This window comes from Geotrypetes seraphini, chromosome 1, assembly GCF_902459505.1.
Source record: "Geotrypetes seraphini chromosome 1, aGeoSer1.1, whole genome shotgun sequence".
Lineage (NCBI taxonomy): Eukaryota > Metazoa > Chordata > Amphibia > Gymnophiona > Dermophiidae > Geotrypetes > Geotrypetes seraphini.
In genome coordinates this window covers 445990114-446011623 of record NC_047084.1, presented here as the reverse complement: position 1 = coordinate 446011623, position 21510 = coordinate 445990114, and the positions used below count along the sequence as shown (strand labels likewise).

General features: G+C 45.5%; 1 protein-coding gene across 5 annotated transcripts in view; it reads right to left on the bottom strand.

Moving 5' to 3' along the window:
- Window positions 1-21510, bottom strand: part of CNTLN (centlein) — a 557312-nt gene that overhangs the window by 16834 nt on the left and 518968 nt on the right. The gene's annotated exons all lie outside the window — the stretch shown is intronic.

Sequence of the window (21510 nt, the reverse complement as noted above, 5' to 3'; positions counted from 1 at the left end):
ATGCACTGAAGTCAGAATGGCAAATAACACATATACAGTACAGGTATTAATGTTTATGGGGCCTTTCTTAGCATGGCCTACATTTCAAAAATTCCGTGCAAGAGAATCCTCAATCAGCTGAGGTGGCAGGCCTCCCTGAAGGTGTGGCTTCGGGGAGTCCTGATGGCTCAGCTGATCGAGGGGAAATACCCTTGCCGCGATCAGCTGAATGGCTGCTGCAAGAGACCCTCTGACATCAGCAGGAAGGATGCCTATTCCCTCCTGCAAGAACACTCCCGGAACTTCCAAACTCCGCCCAACTAGTGACATCCCCCTTAAGACCCCCTCAACATCCCCTAAGCCTCTAGACCAGGGGTGCCCACACTTTTTGGGCTTGCGAGCTACTTTTAAAATGACCAAGTCAAAATGATCTACCAACAATAAAATTTTTTAAAAAACACAGAGCACACTGTATGCAGAGAAAATGTTAATTATCATTTATATTTCAGGGTTTTTTCAAAGAGGTCAAGGCAGATGACTCTATGCACTGTCACCTCAGTAACTACCATACAAAAATAGACAAATATACCCCCCTCCCTTTTTACTAAACCATGATAGAAGTTTTTAGCGCAGGGAGCTGCACTGAATGCCCATCACTGCTCTCAACACTCATAGGCTCCCTGCGCTAAAAACCGCTATTGCGGTTTAGTAAAAGGGGGCCATAGTGCAAAATATAGACAGCAGATATAAATTCTCAAAACAGACACATTTTGATCACTAAATTGAAAATAAATAATTTTTCCTACCTTTGTTGTCTGGTGATTTCATGAGTCTCTGATTGCACTTTCTTCTTCTGACTGTGCATCCAATCTTTCTTCCCTTCTTTCAGCCTGTATGTTTCCTCTCCTCCAGACCTCATTCCCTCCCCCAACTTTTTCTTCCTCTCTCCCTGCCCTTTCTTTCTCCCTGCCTCCCTTTCTTTTTTTCTCTCTTCATGCCCCTTTTCTTTCTTTCTGTTTCCCTTCTTTCCTTCTGTCTTCCTGCCTGCCCCCTTTCTTTCTTTCTCTCTGCCCTCCCCCAAGCCATCGGGGAACAGGCCCCAAAGCCACCACCGTCCCAAGCTCTCCCTGCTTCCGGCCGACCAGCATTCCTCTCCCAGATGTCAATTCTGCCGTCGGAGAGGAAGTTCTGGGCCAGCCAGGCAGCAATTGGCTGGCCCAGAACTTCCTCTCCAACGGCAGAATTGACGTTGGGGAGAGGAAGGCTGATTGGCCCGGTAGATTGTGAACACAACGCGAGTCTATCATGGAGCACGGTATGGGCTCCGCGATCGACTCACTTTGCCTTGGCGATCTACCAGACCTCACACCCCTAAGACCCCCTGACACCTCCCTTTGTAGGAGAAAGTCCAGCAGGAGGGATGCTTATTTTCTCCAGGTGGCAGGCCCACCTCTTCAAAATTATGGGCCTTCCCCTTCCTGGTGCATCCTGAGATTCAATGGGCATGGCCTAAGACTCCGATTGGCTTCTGGGCCAATCAGGACCATAGGCCTCCTTCCCAGTGCATCCTGGAATGCAATGGGTGTGGCCTAGGACTCAGATTGACTTTGTGGGTTCCAGCAGGAGGGAATGGGCATCTCTCCTGTCAAGGAACTTTGTTGGGGAGTGGGTTCTGGCAGGAGGGAGTTGGCATCCCTCCTGCCGGGTGACTTTGTGTGTGTGTGTGGGGGGGGTCTAGCAGGAAGGAGTGGTCATTCCTCCTGTTGCCAATGTGAGGGGATCCCTTGCTGCAGCTGCTCAGCTGCTCGTGGCAGGGGTATTTCCCCCCAATCAACTGAGCCGGCAGGCCTTCTCAAAGCCGTGGCAAAGGATCCCTGATCAGGCATGGGCGCCAGTTACACAATTTTTTTTTTGGGGGGGAGGGTTGGACATCTGTCCATTAGGGCTGATACGATTCTGTATAGGATGCTGGTGTGCAATTCTCAGCTGCTTCTTAGGCATCCTATACAGAATCAGCCCCATACTGCATAGTCTGTTATATTTAGCATGCACCAAAGACCTATATCATGCATGATACACTTTACTGCATAGATTTCTATGTCAAGGATAGCGTTGTTAAGGAATACACCAAAACACAAGAAATACAATCACTAGATTTAAAACTTTTCTATTACATAACTCCCTTATTTATTCTTTCTGCCCCAGCAGAAGTTGAAAAGAATTATATCAAAGGAATCAAGAATGTTTGTCTAGGAGTGAAATAACACTGGGAATTCCTGAGAAAATAAGCCCCCCTCCCATAACATGGCCCAATGCATTTATATGGGTGAAGAATTTACAGCTTTTCCAGCATAAAAACAGAATGAAATGGTAGCTGTTACAGAACAGGACAAGGCAGTTTAGAAAGGTGAAATTCTCGACTTTTCTGAACTGAAAATTAACCCTCCCTCCCTTTCAACTACCTACCATCTCACACACTGCCCCCATATCCAAAATCTACCCTGTACAACTGCCACACTCTCAACAATCTGTCCCATCTCCAAAACTATGCCAATACAGCCTTTTCACTACCTCACAAATTGTCCTGTCCCCAAAAATTATACTATGAAACTTCCCTCACACTGAAAAACTATCAACACAGCTGCCACCCCACCCCAAAATCCTAATCCTCACAACTGCCACACCAACCTGCAAACTACCCTATCTCCAAAACTACCTATTGAAGTTGCCCCCTTACTCAAATACTATCCTATCAGAAGGGCCAAATGGTGTGGCCAAAAAGACAGTTTGAATGTCAGAAGACACAATTTATGGCAGTGGTATGGGGAATTAGAAGAATTTCTTTGCCTAGGAAAAGAATTAAGTAACTGGTAATGTGTTGTTTGTTGCATTGGTACTGAGTTAAAAGCTTAAAATGGTTAAGAACATAAGAACATAAGCAGTGCCTCCGCCGGGTCAGACCATAGGTCCATCAAGCCCAGCAGTCCGCTCCCGCGGCAGCCCATACAGGTCATGACCTGTCTAAATCACCAGAAGGGGCCCCCATGCCATCTTGGCTTCCTGATGAGTCCTATCTTCCCATCGAAGTCCTAGCCCTCCGGTCTTGCACATGCTCGACCTGGTTGGGTTTATACTTTCTCAGTATCCCAGTATCCCACTATACTTTTTCAGTATCCCACGATCCCTTTATCCCCCAGGAATCTGTCCAGTCTCTGTTTGAATCCCTGTACCGTACTCTGCCCGATCACCTCCTCCGGTAGCGCATTCCAAGTGTCCACGACCCTTTGGGTGAAGAAAAACTTCCTTGCATTTGTTTTGAACCTATCTCCCTTCAGTTTCTCCGAATGTCCCCTCGTACCTGTTGTCCCCTTCAGCCTGAAGAATTTGTCCCTATCCACCCTCTCCATGCCCCTCATGATCTTGAAGGTCTCTATCATATCACCCCTGAGCCTCCTTTTTTCCAGAGAGAAGAGCCCCAGCCTGTCCAACCTCTCGGCGTATGGGCAGTGTTCCAGCCCTCTTACCAGTTTCGTTGCTCTCCTTTGGACTCTCTCAAGTACCGCCATGTCTTTCTTGAGGTACGGCGACCAATACTGAACGCAGTATTCCAGATGAGGACGCACCATCGATCGATACAATGGCATGATGACTTCCCGCGTCCTGGTTGTTATGCCCCTCTTTATGATGCCCAGCATCCTGTTGGCTTTTTTCGAGGCCGCTGCGCACTGTGCAGATGGCTTCAGTGATGCATCCACCAGCACACCCAAGTCTCTCTCAAGACTGCTTTCTCCTAACAATGCCCCCCCCCATTTTGTAGTTGAACAACGGGTTCTTTTTCCCTATATGCATGACCTTGCATTTTTTTACGTTAAAGCGCATTTGCCATTTGTTTGCCCAGTCTTCCAGCCTGTCTAGGTCCCTTTGCAGGTCCTCACACTCTTCCCTGGAGCTAACTCTGCCGCACAGTTTGGTGTCGTCTGCAAATTTTATAACCTCGCACTTTGCCTCCTTTTCCAGGTTGAATATATTCTTTCCAGGTTGTGTATTATTAAAAAGAAAATTTAATATTTTACATGCTTTGCAGTCTGGACTCCGTACCCTACATAGTACTGAGACTTTATTATGTTCCTTGAATGCCCAAATAAGAAAAACGATTGGTCAGGGCAAAGAGCTTATACTTATGCAACAGCGTGTTAGATCTTGCTCATCATGAAATCCTACTATCAAAACTGGATAGCATAGGAATAATTGGTAAGGTACTGAACTGGTTCAGAGGCTTCCTTCAGTATAGACCTTATGTGGTCAAAATGAATAGCTAACTGTTGGACCCCTAGTTGTGGGATCCCTCAGGGGTGGCTCCTATCCCTTGTTTTATTCAATATACTGTTATCTTCGTTGGTTTTAAGGTCTACATTAACACAGATGATGTCACTTGGATGAGGAATAACTCCCTTAAGCTTAAAGAAGAGAAAACTAACCCCCCTCTTTTTATGAAACTGCAATAGCAGTTTCTAGCGCGGGGAGCCTTGCTGAATGGCCCGCGCTGCTCCTGACACTCATAGGAACTCAATGAGCATCGAGAGCAGCTATCGCAGTTTCATAAAAGGAGGCCTAAATTTCTATACCTTGATAATAATGATGATAATAAAACTGTATTAGATAAAAATTTAGTTTTCCAGATAAGGAATATTATGTACTGTTTGGAAAGATTGATCAAAATTTTGGGAATAACTCTTGATTACAGGCTGGTTATGACTGATCAAGACAATAAACTACTTAAAAATTGTTTCATAAGAACATAAGAATTGCCGCTGCTGGGTCAGACCAGTGGTCCATCATGCCCAGCAGTCCGGGCTCATGGCGGCTCCTAGGTCAAGGACTTGAGCCCTAACTGAGTCTAGCCTTACCTGCGTACGTTCTGGTCTAGCAGGAACTTGTCTTACTTTGTCTTGAATCCCTGGAGGGTGTTTTTCCCCTACGACAGCCTCAGGAAGAGCGTTCCAGTTTTCCACCACTCTCTAGGTGACGAAGAACTTCTTACGTTTGTACGGAATCTATCCCCTTTCAACTTTAGAGAGTGCCCTCTCGTTCTTCCTACCTTGGAGAGGGTGAACAATCTGTCTTTATCTACTAAGTCTATTCCTTTCATTATATTGAACGTTTCAATCATGTCCCCTCTCAGTCTCCTCTTTTCAAGGGAGAAGAGGCCCAGTTTCTCTAATCTCTCGCTGTACGACAACTCCTCTAGCCCCTTAACCATTTTAGTCGCTCCTCTCTGGACCCTTTCGAGTAGTACCGTGTCCTTCTTCAAGTACGGTGACCAGTGCTGGACACAGTATTCCAGGGTTAATCAAAAATTGAGAAGAATTCAAGAAACCGCTTCTGCTCTGGTTCACTGTTGGACCACCAGAGATTTTAAAGGTACACCAGGGAAGCGAGAGAGGTAAAAGTTTTAACAGTCAGCTGGGACAGGAGGTGGGTGTGATCCTTCCTGTCCTAACTCACTGCAGGCCTGGCAGAGGCCTGCGACAGGTCCAGAAGGGGGATGGGTGGGTGTCACTCCGAATATAAGCCGAGACCCCCATTCTGGGGCCATTTTTGGGCCCAAAAATCTTGGCTTATATTCGAGTCTATACAGTAATTTAATTGGCTAATCATAAATATTCAGTGAGAGAAAACTGGTTAATTCTGATGAATATTCGTGGTTAGCAGCTAAATGTTAACTGGCTATAAAATGCAATAACCAGCAATATTCAGTGCTGACTGGCTAAGTTTAGCATGCAAATCATACTGCCTAAATAGCAGTCCTATCTTTGCCCATTTAAATTAACAGGTCATTGCTAAATATAGACTAAATTGGTTAAGTTATAGCGGCTCAACACCCCCTCCCCCCACCTAGATATTCGATTGTTGGCTACCGGAAATAACCTGATAATGAATACCCAGAGCATGGGACTTAGCTGCCTCCCACGGTCTGAATATCAGGCCCTACGTGCATACTTTTCACTAATGCAGTCAGTTATAAAATGACCCCCTATGTGATAAAAAAATAGATTATTTAGGATAAAGTGTCTGCATTGCTTAATTCTAATCTACAGGTTCAGATATGCATTCTAAAACAGAACTATATTTTTTAAAGCCGACCAAGAGAAATTCTATTTGCAGTTGGTGTAAGTGATTAAGCCTTACACCAAAAGTGTGCCAAAGTCAGCACATTCCCCTGGAATGAAGCAGTAAACCATTTTAGAACGTCAGAGCAGCTAGCACTTCCACCTCTCCATACCTTGAATGTTAGTACATCAGTAAAAGCACCTGTCTTAGTAATAAAAAGTATTTGACTTTTTAAATGTTATCGCACTGTCACAGTGGAAATAAAATTAGCTTGAAAAATGATCCAAAGGGATATGATGCAGTTCATTATGTATAACAGCAACAGCAGCAGTTTCCCAGTGTTCATAAAGGCTGCTCCATTAAATTTACCTCCAGTCAATAATTAGGAGTCCACAAATAAAACCAGGCAATTAAATCAATACTACTGGGCAATTATGTTCTAGAGACCTGGCTCAATGGCACAAAAAGACACTATATCTTAAACAGCAGTATTAAGTGGTCTGATGCAATGTCTACCAGGACTTTTCTTACTTAGAAAAACTGGATTTAACCAGAGGCATCAAAGATATTATACAGATGTCTACGTATAACCTAAATCATAGATTTGTTTTAATTCCAGTTTTATTATAAACAATTTGTTCCTATTTTCATCTAGTAGCAAAAATCCTAGATATGTTTATGGAAACACTGTATAACAAAGCAACACAAAAAGCATATACAGTATATATAATTTAGGTCTTTTAAAATATAATGTTAGATTTGATGGTATCTAAAAGATGCTGCAAGCATTCTCAAAAAAAAAAAAAACCAAAACACTACTTAGAAATGATATTTGTTTAACAGCTACCTGACAACCAAGTCTAAACAGACATCAGAATGGTTTGTTGCATATATTAGATTTATAAATGTGCTTGGCAATAGTTAAACAGGATGCTACTTTGGTACATAAAATATATCTGACAGTTAAAAAAAAATTACTATGGGCTCCTTTAACTAAGCTGTGTTAGGGCATTAACACGCGGAATAGCGTACGCTGAATTGCCGTGTGCACTAGACCTTAATGCCAGCATTGAGCTGGCGTTAAATCTAGCTGCATAGCGCACGGTAATATCCTGCACGTGCTAAAAACACTAGCGCATCTTAGTAAAAGGAGCCCTATATCACTGAATGAAAAAACTGGAAAGCATATAGGCCAATACTCAAATGAAGTTTATATTCATAAGCAAATAGTGAACATAAGTTCATTAGCCATATATACCGTATTTTCACGCATATAACGCGCGCGTTATACGCGTTTTTACCTACCGCGCATACCCCTCGCGCGTTATATGCGTGAGCGCGGTATACAAAAGTTTTAAAACATAGTTCCCACCCCGCCCGACGCCCGATTCACCCCCCCAGCAGGACCACTCGTACCCCCACCCCGAACGACCACTCGCACGCGCTCCCACCCGCACCCGCATCCACGATCGGAGCAAGAGGGAGCCCAAGCCCTCTTGCCCGGCCGACTCCCCGACGTCCGATACATCCCCCCCCCCCCGGCAGGACCACTCGCACCCCCACCCCGAACGACCGCTCGCACGCGCTCCCACCCGCACCCGCATCCACGATCGGAGCAAGAGGGAGCCCAAGCCCTCTTGCCCGGCCGACTCCCCGACGTCCGATACATCCCCCCCCCCCGGCAGGACCACTCGCACCCCCACCCCGAACGACCGCTCGCACGCGCTCCCACCCGCACCCGCATCCACGATCGGAGCAAGAGGGAGCCCAAGCCCTCTTGCCCGTCCGACTCCCCGACGTCCGATACATCCCCCCCCCCCGGCAGGACCACTCGCACCCCCACCCCGAAGGACCGCCGACTTCCCGACAATATCGGGCCAGAAGGGAGCCCAAACCCTCCTGGCCACGGCGACCCCCTAACCCCACCCCGCACTACATTACGGGCAGGAGGGATCCCAGGCCCTCCTGCCCTCGACGCAAACCCCCCTCCCCCCCCAACGACCGCCCCCCCCAAGAACCTCCGACCGCCCCCCCAGCCGACCCGCGACCCCCCTGGCGACCCCCACGACCCCCCCACCCCCCTTCCCCGTACCTTTGGTAGTTGGCCGGACAGACGGGAGCCAAACCCGCCTGTCCGGCAGGCAGCCAACGAAGGAATGAGGCCGGATTGGCCCATCCATTCTAAAGCTCCGCCTACTGGTGGGGCCTAAGGCGCGTGGGCCAATCAGAATAGGCCCTGGAGCCTTAGGTCCCACCTGGGGGCGCGGCCTGAGGCACATGGGCCCAACCCGACCATGTGCCTCAGGCCGCGCCCCCAGGTGGGACCTAAGGCTCCAGGGCCTATTCTGATTGGCCCACGCGCCTTAGGCCCCACCAGTAGGCGGAGCTTTAGGACGGATGGGCCAATCCGGCCTCATTCCTTCGTTGGCTGCCTGCCGGACAGGCGGGTTTGGCTCCCGTCTGTCCGGCCAACTACCAAAGGTACGGGGAAGGGGGGTGGGGGGGTCGTGGGGATCGCCAGGGGGGTCGCGGGTCGGCTGGGGGGGCGGTCGGAGGTTCTTGGGGGGGGCGGTCGTTGGGGGGGAGGGGGGTTTGCGTCGAGGGCAGGAGGGCCTGGGATCCCTCCTGCCCGTAATGTAGTGCGGGGTGGGGTTAGGGGGTCGCCGTGGCCAGGAGGGTTTGGGCTCCCTTCTGGCCCAACTACCAAAGGTACGGGGAAGGGGGGTGGGGGGGTCGTGGGGGTCGCCAGGGGGGTCGCGGGTCGGCTGGGGGGGGCGGTCGGAGGTTCTTGGGGGTGGCTGTCGTTGGGGGGAGGGGGGTTTGCGTCGAGGGCAGGAGGGCCTGGGATCCCTCCTGCCCGTAATGTAGTGCGGGGTGGGGTTAGGGGGTCGCCGTGGCCAGGAGGATTTGGGCTCCCTCCTGGCCCGATATTGTTGGGGAATCGGCGGTCCTTCGGGGGGGGGGAGGGATGTATCGGACGTCGGGGGGGGCATCAGGCTTTCAGGATGGGGACAGACCTTCAAGGGGGGACAGTGCACGGAAGTCAGGGGGGGTGAACGGAGAGTCGGGACAGCGCACGGAAAGTCAGGGCGGGCGAAAGGAGCGTCGGGCAGCATGCGCGGTATACCCGTGAGCGCGGTATACCAAAGTTTTTGTACATATCATCGTGATTTCTGCGCGCTATACCCGTGTGCGCGTTTTATACGGGTGCGCGTTATTTGCGTGAAAATACGGTAAATATATATATATATATACTAGTCTTTAAGCCCATTACATTAACGGGTGCTAGAATAGATATGTCTGTCTGTCTGTGTTTCTTTATCTCTCTCTCCTTGGTCGCTGTCTGAATCCTTCTGTCTCCCCCTCCACCCCGAGCAAAGCTGTCTGCCCCCAGCACCCACCTCCCCCGCAAATGTCTCTCCATGGCCCTCTTCTGTCTTCCCCCCCAGAGCTAAGATGTCTGTCCCCTTTCCCTATCTCTCCATGGCCCCTTCTATCTCCCCCCAGCACACCCCTCCCCCCAAAGCAGCCCCCTATCCCTCTCCCTGTCTCTCCATGGCCCCTTCTGTCTTCCCCCCCAGAGCAAAGCTGCTTGCCCCAAGCACACCCTTCCCCCCAAAGCAGCCCCCTTTCCCTCTCCTGTTGACTCTCTCTCTGGCCCCCTTTCTCTGTCTGTCTTTCTGTCCCTCTCCCTGCCCCTGTGTCTTTCTTTCTTTCTGTCTCCCTCCCTCCCGCTGTCTGTCTGCCATTTTTCCCCATTTCCCTGTGCAGCAGCATTTCCATCCCACTTCCCTATGCAGCAGCAACAGCATTTCCCTCCTATCCCCCCCTTTCCTGTGTAGAAGCAGTACCAGCATTTCCCCCCACTCCCCCTTTCCCTTCTCTTACCTTCTCTTCCCTGCTCCGTTCGGCCCCTCCCCCTTCTTTTACTGCCGTTGTCGATCTGGCCTGCTCCTGACCCTCCCAGCGCCGACAAACCTCAGGACTCCAGCCGCGTAGGCAGCACTTTAAGCACGCTGCTTCGCGGCCTTCTACTGGCGATTTCCTCTGCCGCGTCTGTCTCCGATGATGTCATCAGAGACGCGGCAGAGGAAATCGGCAGAGTAGGGCGCGAAGCAGCGTGTTTATAGTGCTGCCTACGCCGCTGGAGCCGGGAGGTGACGGAGAGGGCAGGTGGTGCTAGTGGCCGGCAGCCGCCGCTCCGCAGGTGGAGAGCAGGGAAGGGCACGCATGCTACTTGTCTTGCCTCGCATGAGGCCAGACCGTAAGCCGTGCATGCGCACTTCCTATGGGTCACTACAGCTCACGGAAAATGGACGCATGCATAGGAATTGCGCATGCGCGGCTTACCGTTTTATTATATTAGATAGTATCGGGCCAAAATTCCAACTAAAGAGGGAAATTATCAAGGTGTGATGAAAGACAGACTTTTACTGCACCTTTATTTATGAGGGAGTCACCAACTGCCAGTAGCTTGCTGCTAAAGATTATTGACTTCTGAGGTACAATAATAAGAACATAAGAAACGCCTTCACCGAATCAGACCCTTGGTCCATCTAGTCCGGTAACCCGCACACGCAGAGGCCAAGCTAGGTGTTCCCTGAGGAAGACCTTGTTTACCTGTATCCCTCGATGTGATTTGCAAGAAGGTGTGCATCCAACTTGCCCTTGAAAGCAAGAATGGTGGTCTCCATCACAACCTCCTCCGGGAGTGCATTCCAAGCGTCCACCACTCGCTGTGTGAAACAGAATTTCCTGGCGTTTAATGTTAACTACTTCAGATTGTCACAAGCAGCCTTTTTTTCTAGGCTGGGAGCACTGGGCCAGAAGGTTGTGTTTTAAAATGTACATAATTATGAAATGTTTTTTTCCAAGATTTGAATGTTTTCTGTTACATTACTATGAAACCCAGAGTAACATTAAAAACCGTCCTTTACAGTATTATAACTCACATTAGTGCCCTTTACAATGCATTAAAGAAAGAATAGGTTCTTACCTTGATAACACAGGCCAAAAAAAAAAAAAAAAATTATTGGTGTCCTGGGTTTTTGACATGTTCCTTGGGTTATTTGGGACGCTGATTCAGAAAATTGCATTGGATAGACCGCATCAGCTCTAGTTTCTTAGATATGGTATCCTTGATTTTTATGCCTTTGGGATAGTAGAGCCAAACATTAACATTGATCAATAAAAGATTGGCCTTCGAGGGAATATATGGTGGTTGGAGGACAAAATGTAATCAATGAACCTTTGGTAGCACAAGATAGAATCATACTGCCACCCCGATAAATAAAGCTAGGCCTGATGAAACAATTTGTAAAGGCTTTGAATAAAGACAGTTTGTGCATTGAATCCATAGCGAATATGTTACTTGGACTTACCATGGAAAAACCGAAGGTAGGAATTTTCAATGGTCCACAGAGCAGACAACTCATAAATGACCCACATTTCATAGCATCAGTAAATGAAATTGAATCATGTGCCTGGTCTTTATTTGTTCTTGTTGTGAAAAACTTTCTTGGCAACTACACACAATTAGTAGAAGATGTGCTTGGCTTGGCTGTAACATTACTTAGATTGCTTTCCAGAGAGCCTTGGTGACTTAAGTGAAGAGCAAGGTGAAAGATTTCACCAAGACATAAAAACAATAAAATCCAGATACCAAGGAAGATGGGATGCACAAATGATGGCAGACTATTGTTGGAATCTTAAGTGGGATTGTCCTGGCAGATCCCACTCTTGGAAGTCTTACAAAAGGAACTTCTTGTGTGTTGAACGACTGGAAAGTTTGTATCATAAACTTGTGCTTTTGGTATGAAATAAGTAGATTTTCATGTTGTACACTTAAGATCCGGAAGGAAAGCCTCCCATAAGGACTCTAAGAACTTGCAATACAGTGTTGATCCCATGAAGGGAAAAGAAGACACCATGGAGGGCATAACTAAAGAGCCCCTTTAATGAACTGGGCAGCATCTGGATGAAAGGCCAGGGAGCCTCTTTCCCTCTGAGCTTGGAAACAGAAAAGGACTGATATTGGCATTTTCAGAGATCCAACTGACAGATTCTTCTGCAGTCCCTCTTGTAAACAGTCCAGAACTACTGAAACTGGGGCTCGTAAGGGCTCTACTTCAACCACAGCACACTAGCGCTGAAAGGACTTCCAGGCTTTAGCATAAATGTTTCCGATTCTCAACAGGGACTGCTCCTTGAGTGAGAAGATGCACTTGGATTGGCAGCCTGATGCCTTTGTCTATCTATAGGCAAACTAAGTCCGAATACCATAGTCTGTAGGGCCAAACGGGCACCACTAGGATAACCAATCCTGGATGACTTGTAATCCTGTGTATGACTTGACCTAGCTTGACCACATGGGAAAGATGTAGAAGAGTCTGGTCTCTGGCCACAGTTGGACTAATGTATTCAACCAGTGGTGTGCCTCAAGTTTCTGTTCTTGGGACTATTCTTTTAACACTTTTATAAACGATATTGCTGAAGGGTTGTTGGGTAAGATTTGCCTCTTTGCGGATGATATCAAAATCTGCAATAGAGTAGTCACGCCGGATGGTGTGAATAATATGAAGAAAGACCTGGCGAAGCTTGAAGAATGGTCTTAATTTGACAGCTAAAATTTAATGCTAAGAAATGCAAGGTCCTGCATTTGGGCTGCAAAAACCCGAGGGAACAGTACAGTTTAGGGGGTGAAGAACTTATATGCACAACAGAAGAGTGGGACTTGGGTGTGATTGTAAGTGATGATCTTAAGGTGGCCAAACAGGTTGAAAAGGTGATGGCGAAGGAGGTATTGATACCCCTGTACAAGACTTTGGTGAGACCTCATTTAGAATATTGTGTACAATTCTGGAGGCCGCACCTTCAAAAAGATATAAAAAGGATGGCGTCGGTCCAGAGGAAGGACAGACTTAAAGATCTCAATCTCTATACTTTGGAGGAAAGGAGGGCGAGAGGAGATATGATAGAGACGTTTAAATACCTATGTATTTGAGTCAAGTCTCGTTCATTTGAAAGGAAACTCTGGAATGAGAGGGCATAGGATGAAGTTAAGAGGTGATAGGCTCCAGATTAATCTAAGGAAATACTATTTTACAGATGCATGGAACAGTTTCCTGGAAGAGGTGGTGGAGACAGAGTCTGGGTCTGAATTCAAGAGGGCATGGGTTAGGCACGTGGGATCCCTCAGAGAGAGAAACAGATAATGGTTACTACGGATAGGCAGACTAGATAGGTCATTTGGCCTTTATCTGCCATCATGTTTCTATGACCCATGAAAGGACCTCTGGGTCGCCTGGCTTCCAGCACAAGAACAGAATTTTTCAGAACCTCAAAAATTGCTATATCCCCGGGCCCCGAGTTGGCCGGTATCTACTGTCAGGCAAAGCCTTGGGGTGATAATCCGTAACACTGGCCATCAGGTCAGCCAGACCTTTGCCAAAGTGCATCTTCCCCTGAAAGGGAAGCCTACTCAGCATGGCTTTAGAGGTTGAAATCTCCTGCCCACTGTCTGATTCAGAGCATCTGCTGGACAGAGATAGCATAGGCTGACATTTTGCTCAGATATCAAAAGTGGTACAATTTGCATATTATACTATTCGAAAATTATCACATTTGAAAAATATTCTCTCGAGACTTTCGACAAGTTTTACAAATGATAGTTTTGTCAAAACTTGATTATTCTAATGGCATTTATCTGGCTTTACCGGCTGTCTGGATCAAAGTTTTACAAACTGTTCAGAACTCAACAGCTTGGATCTTGATGGGTATGTCCCAATATGAGCAGATTTCTTCAATTTTGAAACAATTACATTGGTTACCGATACATTTTCGGATATAATTTAAAATTCTGACACTTGTCCAGCATGGTATTTATAATAACCTGCCACACTATTTGGCTAAATCTCTGACAGTGCACAAATCAATGAGAGCTCTGAGATGTGAGAACCGTTTGTTGTTTGATACCAGCAAAAGGTATACAGAAAAATATGTAAGTACTAGAAATTTGTGCTTTTCTACTGCTGGGCCTGATTTATGGAATGTCATTTCTGGTATTTTGAGATTCTGTGGGAACTTATTCCAGTTTAGAAAATTATTGACGACCTATCTTTTTGGTATGAAGAGATTAATTTATTTTGGCTGTTATATTCTTGATACCTCGATCTCTTGTAAAGCCTTAATGAGTATGTTCGTTTTATTTGCCTTCTACAGTTTTATTGTTTTTGTTTCTTAATTACTATTGCTATTATTATGTATTTTTACTGTGTATGTTTATTGTGAACCGCTTTGGTTTAAAGCAGAATATAAATGTTTTAAATAAATACAGAGTATCCGCTACATAATTCACCCTAGAGAGGAGCATTTGGGGATCCTTGCCATCATCCAAGTCCAAGACTCGGGACAGTCGGGTGTAGCAAGCATGTGCCGCAAAGGAAGCCGCTACTGCTGCCTTGATCCCTAGAGCCAAAGCTTCAAATTGCCTTTTGAGTATCATGTCCACTTTCCAGTCCTGATTATCCTTTAACATCACACCGCCTTCAATAGGCAAGGAAGTTCGTTTGGTGACTTACACCACTAGTGAATCCACCTTTGGTTGAACAGCTGCTGGAAATCTAGAGCCATTGAGTAAAGCTTGGCCATAGCCTTAGCCACCAGCAGGGACCCCTCTGGAGACTCCCAGTGGTCCATGACTAGCTTTTTGATGTCTGGATGTGAGGGAAAGCATGTGCAAGAGCCACATAGCTGCTCATAACAGATGAGAGAGCTGGAGGAACTTCCAGCTTCAGTTCTTTCAGTGACATAGAAATAATGCCCAAGAGCGCTGAGGCTTTGAAAAACTAGCACATCGGGGGGGGGGGGGGTCTTTCCCCTGGTCCAGGTCCACTGCTGCTTCTTGACCACTGCTCTCATGCAAAGAACCAGACTCTGCCAGCAAAATTTCATCCTGGGCCAACAGTGGCATGGAATGGAACTTTCCATCCTTCCAGTCCATGTCAAACTGAACATCCTGGTCCCAGCCTGTGTCCTCATCTAGCCAGGGCACATGCTGAGGGGAGCTCCCCTGCACCGCCTCTGGTATGCTACAAGTAGATATACCACATGAGGCTCACAAAATCAAGGGTAAAGCATTGTACTAGGGGTCTTGAGAACTATAGCAGGGACTTCCTGCTGGTCTTCCAATGCTCCGTAGTCCTCAGGCACCTGTGCTTGTCCAATGTACCTTCAGAGGGTTCTGGAAAGGATCTCTTCCCCTGGGAATGTGCCTCCTGTGGATTCCTAGCCCTGGAGGACATGGAGGAGGCTGAGTCCATCATGCGCTCCATCACTTGCAGGACATGGGCACTCCTCGGCCAACTGTCCAGTGTAATCCTGGCATGATATAGGGGTAGGAAGGCCTTAGGAGTTCATCCCTGTTAATTTTAAGCAAAATTGAGGGGCTTTGATGTAGAGAGAGGCTTTAGTTAAAAAAAGATAGTTTAAAATCCAAGATGGCTGCCGTCAACAAAATCATGCTAAAATGGCCCATGGAGACTTTCCTGAAAGACAAAAAATGCAGGGAAAGGGGTTTTAGAAGAGGGAACCTAGGCTTTGCCTTACCAACAGTGGAGTGCTGCAGGGATCTGTACTGCTATTTATCTTATTTATAAATGATCTGGAAATTGGAACGACGAGTGAGGTGATTAAATTTGCAGATGACACTAAACTCTTCAAAGTTGTTAAAACGCATGCAGATTGTGAAAAATTGCAGGCAGACCTTAGGAAATTAGAAGACTGGGCATCCAAATGGCAGATGAAATTTAATGTGGAAAAATGCAAAGTGATGCACATTGGGAAGAATAACCCAAATCACAGTAACCAGATGCTAGGGTCCACCTTGGGGATAGCACCCAAGAAAAAGATCTGGGTGTCATTGTAGACAATACGATAAAACCTTCTGCCCAATGTGCGGCGTCGGCGTCTAAAAAAGGCAAACAAGATGCTAGGAATTATTTTAAAAAGGGATTGTTAACAAGACTAAGAATGTTATAATGCCTCTGTATCACTCCATGATGCGACCTCACCTGGAGTATTGCGGTCAGTTCTTGTCTCCTTATCTCAAGAAAGATATAGCGGAACTAGAAAAAGTTCAAAGAAAAGCGATGAAGATGATAAAGGGGACGAAATTCCTCTCGTATGAGGAAAGACTAAAAAGGTTAGGGCACTTCAGCTTGGAAAAGAGATGGTTGAGGGAAGATATGATCGAAGTCTACAAAATCTTAAGTGGAATAGAACGGGTACAAGTGGATCGATTTTCCACTGTCAAAAATTACAAAGATGAGGGGACACTCAATGAAGTTACAGGGAAATACTTTTAAAACCAACAGGAAGAAATATTTTTTTCACTCAGAGAACAGTTAAGCTCTGGAACGTATTACTGGAGGTTGTGGTAAGAGCGGATCACGTAGCTGGTTTTAAGAAAGGTTTGGATAATTTCCTGGAGGAAAAGTTCATAGTCTGTTATTGAGACAGACATGGGGGAAGCCACTGCTTGCCCTGTATTGATAGCATGGAATGTTGCTACTCTTTGGGTTTTTGCCAGGTACTGGTGACCTGGATTGGCCATCATGAGAACGGGCTACTGAACTAGATGAACCATTGGTCTGGCCCAGTAAGGCTATTCTTATGTTCTTAAATTTGACTTCTGAAGATCCCCCAATTTTTCCCATAGGCTATAATAGCCTTACTCACTGTGTCATGTGGTGCCTGCCTACTTCAGCATAGGAATTCAGCTGGAACAAATGGAGAAGAAATCTTCCTCACAGATTTGCTGGACAAACCTGGTCTTTGGGCTACTAGTCGGACAGAGCCTCAATCCCTGGAAAACCTCATTGTGAAGGCAGGAAGGATCACAGTGGCCCAATATTAATTCTGGCCAAGCCGAGAAGAAGCGAAACAGCTTGTACTCAAGCTCCTGAATAAATCAGGGATGCGAGCAGCTACACAGAAGAAGGCCCCTGAGCATCAAAAAATACAAAAGCAGGCAGGTTGATCCTGCTAGCAGCAGACTTCAGCAACATGAATCTATATCTTTTCCCAAAGCAGTGGTCCGAACAAGTGGGAACCTCTGGGCACTGAGCCTCCAATTGAACACTTAGAAAAATACCCCAAAATAATAAAACTACAGAGCAGAAACATTTCTGAGCAACTTGCTTGCAGAAAAACTGAGGGGACAAGAGCTACTCCCTGGGGAGGAGACAGAGTTGAAAAGATGAATGACATTTTTATGCAAGCAACTTGCAGGTTCAGATGCAAAACCCTAGTGTTCAGGATCACCAGACACATTGCACTAGAAGGGACAAACAATGCATGTGTGAAGGAAACTAAAAGAGGCTGCAACTTCCCTGTAAGGACATTCCCTCAGTGTCAGATCCACCTTAAAACTCATATGCCCACCCAAGGGGGAAGTGACATGGGAGGGGCAGAGCCAGGAAGGCATATTCCAGGAAGTATAAAAGCTAAGGGCATATAGCCAGGTTAAGGAGGAAAACAGCAAAGGTTCACTGCATATAGCCTTCAGTCCTTAACCCTACTCCTCTGCCCTCCAAACTAGCCTGCTGATTATCCATTCCCTTTAACTGTATCCATGACATCCTGTTTGTTTGTCTTGGCTGTTTAGATTACTACTGTAACATCGCTTATTTAGCAATTTCCCAAAAGAATATGCAACGTTTACAATTGATGCAAAATGCAGCAGTCAGACTGATCTTTGGGCTGAGGAAGTTTGACCACGTGACACCCTACTACCGGCAGCTGCATTGGCTGCCAATGGCGGCGCGTGTAAAGTTTAAATTTGCCTGCTTCTGCTTTAAAGCACTACACGGACTTGCCCCTAAATACATAACTGACCTTTTCTTTTTCTCAGCCAACAGACACAAGAGAAGCTCACATTCCAATTTCGTTTCCCCCCCAGTTCGAGGTTGTAAACTGAAAAAACACCATGAACACCTTCTCTCACACCAAGCAGCATCGTGGGGTAAAGACCTAGAACAATTGCTTTCGCCCACTACTTATGAGGAATTTAGGAAATGTCTAAAAACACACTTATTCCTAAAGCATCTAGACAACTGATCCTCTCTTCTCTCTCCCCTCTATAGCGATTAACTTGTCCTTTTGATCTCTCTCTCCTCAACAATGAATTTCCTGTCCTATTAATTTTCTTTCTTTCTCCCCTCTTAAAGTCAATTCAATTTGTTACCTTTGCTTAATCTTCTGTAAACCGCATAGAACTTCACGTTATTGCGGTATATAAGCTGTTATTATTATTATTATTTAGATTGTGAGCTCTTTTGAGCAGGGACTGTTTTCTTCTTCTTTGTGACTCTGTGCAGCTTTACATATGTCTGGTAGCGCTATAGAAATAATTAATAGTAATAATAATAATAATAACTTTATTCTTATATACCGCCAACAATCTTGCGACTTCTAGGCGGTTTACAGCAAAGAATATTGCAATGTACATCTGATAGTAACAGCATTAATGATAATAACAACAGTTATGTATTGTAGGGTCGTGAAGTACCTTGCGGTTTGCACAGGGTTGGAAGTTAGTGATTGGGTTAACAGTTTACAAGAACAGATTTGGGGAGTGATTACGAGGGGGATTATTGTCCTTGTTCGTTGCCTAGGTGTTTTGTGAACAGGTATGTTTTCAGGTGTTTCCTGAATTCTCCATAGTTGTTTGTGTGTGTAATTAGTTTATCTAAGTCTTTGCCCCATAAGGCTGCTTGATAGGATAGAAGTTGTTGATGGTATCTCTTATATTTGCATCCTCTGGCTGGTGGGGAGACGAATTTCGGGTGTAATCTTCTCTCATGTCTGTTGGTTGGGTATGAGAAGAGGTCTGTTATGTATTTAGGGGCTAGACCTGATAGTACTTTGAAGCATAGACATCCCAGCTTGAACTTCGTGCATGCCTCCATTGGTAGCCAGTGCAGGAGTCGGTAGGAAGGGGTTATATGATCGGACTTCTTCAGCCCGAAAATCAGCCTGACTGCTGCATTTTGTATCAGTTGTAGTCTCTGCATTTGCTTCTGGGAAATTGCCAGGTGGGTGATGTTACAATAATCAAGGTGGCTTAATATTAGGGATTGTACCAGTATTCTGAATGCTGAAGCGTCGAAGTATGCTCTTATGTACCTAAGTTTCCAGAGAGTGAAGAACCCTTTTTTGACTAGGGAGTCCACATGGTCTTTCATAGTTAGACCTTGGTCTAGTATTGTTGGCTGGATGGGGTAGTTAAGATTGTTTATGCGTAATGATTTTGTCATGATATTTGAGAGTGGCGAGGCTATAAAGAATTTAGTTTTATCTGAATTGAGTTTCAGTTTAAATTCTGAGGTCCATTGTTCCATCAGGTTTAGTGCTTGTGTTGCTGTGGGGGTGATATTGGAGGGAGAAGTATTGAATGGGATAATGATTGTGAAGTCATCCGCGTAGCTGAATACTTATATACCCTGTTGGGCCAGCTGCATGCCCAGTGAAGATATATAGAGTTGAAGAGTAGTGGGGATAGAGGGGACCCCTGTGGAACGCCTGATGGGTTTCTCCATGTTTTAGAGAGGCTGCAGTTGAAGCATACTTGATAGGTGCGGGATGTGAGGAATCCTCGGAACCAGTCAAGTACTTCACCTCCGATGCCGATTGCGTCTAGACATTGTAGCAATTTTTTGTGATCCACCAGGTCAAAGGCCGAGCTCATGTCAAATTGCATGATTAAGGCATTATGTCCCTTGCTGAGTAAGTTGCGTGAGTATTCTAGGGTAGCTGCGATCACCGTCTCTGTGCTAAACAGAGGTCTGAAGCCAGACTGGGTTTCATGTAGTAGCGAGAACTGATCAAGGTAGTCCATCAATTGGGTGTGTACTAAACCTTCCATTATTTTTACGAAGAATGGAATGGATGCTACTGGTCTATAGTTAGTTACTAATGATAGGGATTGTTTATGATTTTTTGGAATTGGGGTGATTATAATGTGACCGTTTTTCGTTAGGAATTTTCCGTTTTTGAAGTTATTGGTCATATTATTCCACAGTGTTAGTTTGAAGTCTAATGGCGCTGCTTTCATAATATTGGGGGGACAGGGATCAAGGATGCAGTTTGATTTAGTATATTTGTTGTAAAGTTTTATGAAGTTGCTCCATTCTAGATCCTGAAAGGAGTTCCAGAACATATCCGCTGGTATTTCATTTGCATGTATGTTGGTTATTTGATTTCCATATGTGTTGTTTGTTGGGCAGTTGTTTCTTAGGTTCACAATTTTTGAGTTAAAGTGATGTGCTAGATCATCTGCTGTTGGAAGTTTTGTGTCGTGTTTGGATTGGATGTGGCGTGTGGTATCAAATAAATTTTTAACCAGGTTGAACAATTCGTATGTGTTGATTCTTTTTGAGCTCGTGTCGGATGTATGTATTTTGGATGAGTAGAATGTTTTTCTTTTTTCTTTTATCAGTTGTTTGTAGTCCTTTATGTTTGATTTCCAATTATTCCGGTCTGATATTTCTCCTGTTTTATTCCAGATCCTTTTTAGTCTTCTTACCGACTGTTTCATTTTTAATAGGTCAGAATCGAACCATTTGAATATTTGTTTGAGTGGTTTGTTCTGTTTCGTTTAGGAGCTATTTTGTCTAGGATGGATGTGCTAATATACCTATACCTATCTGTAGACTGCAACAGCCAGGTAGACCAAGTTTAATTTGGAAAACTGTTTGTTTGACCCTGCCGGAGGTAGTGTATGCCATGGCTTGCAGGAGCAAGGCCTTGGGAGGACTTTGTTACATCTAAGGACTAGTTACAAGTATATCATTTTGATCTTCATTGGCTTACTGTTAAAGCATGAATAGTTTTTTAAATTATTCTGTCTAGCTTTTAAGATTTTAGAGGGCATTGTCTCAGATGATCCAATATTTACTGTACAATTGTTCGGAACTTATAAGCAGCTTGCAATCATTCTGCTTTGCAATATCCTATTCTTAAGGGGGTAAATAAGTTACCTCTATATGAAAAGTCTTTTAAATTCAAGCTGGTCAAAAGTACTTGAATACATTACTGTTGAATATTTGGATGTGTTCAAGTTCTTTTCAGTTCTGCAAGATATTGAAACATTATTTATTTTCTAAATTTTTAATATGAACTTTATATGTGAGTGTTTTTGATTTTATGATCTTTTGGTTTATGACTTTAATTTTGTTCAATTTTCCTGTTTAATGAATCAGTTTCTTGGGTGACAGGACAAAAGTGTGCGAGGACAAAGGCACGCTGACAAACGAGCACCGACAATTCAGCGTAAGACTTCATTGCGCCGCAGGAAAACCTTCTTTTAAAGGGCTCCGACGGAGGGGGTGTTGGGGAACCCCCCCACTCTACTTAATAGGG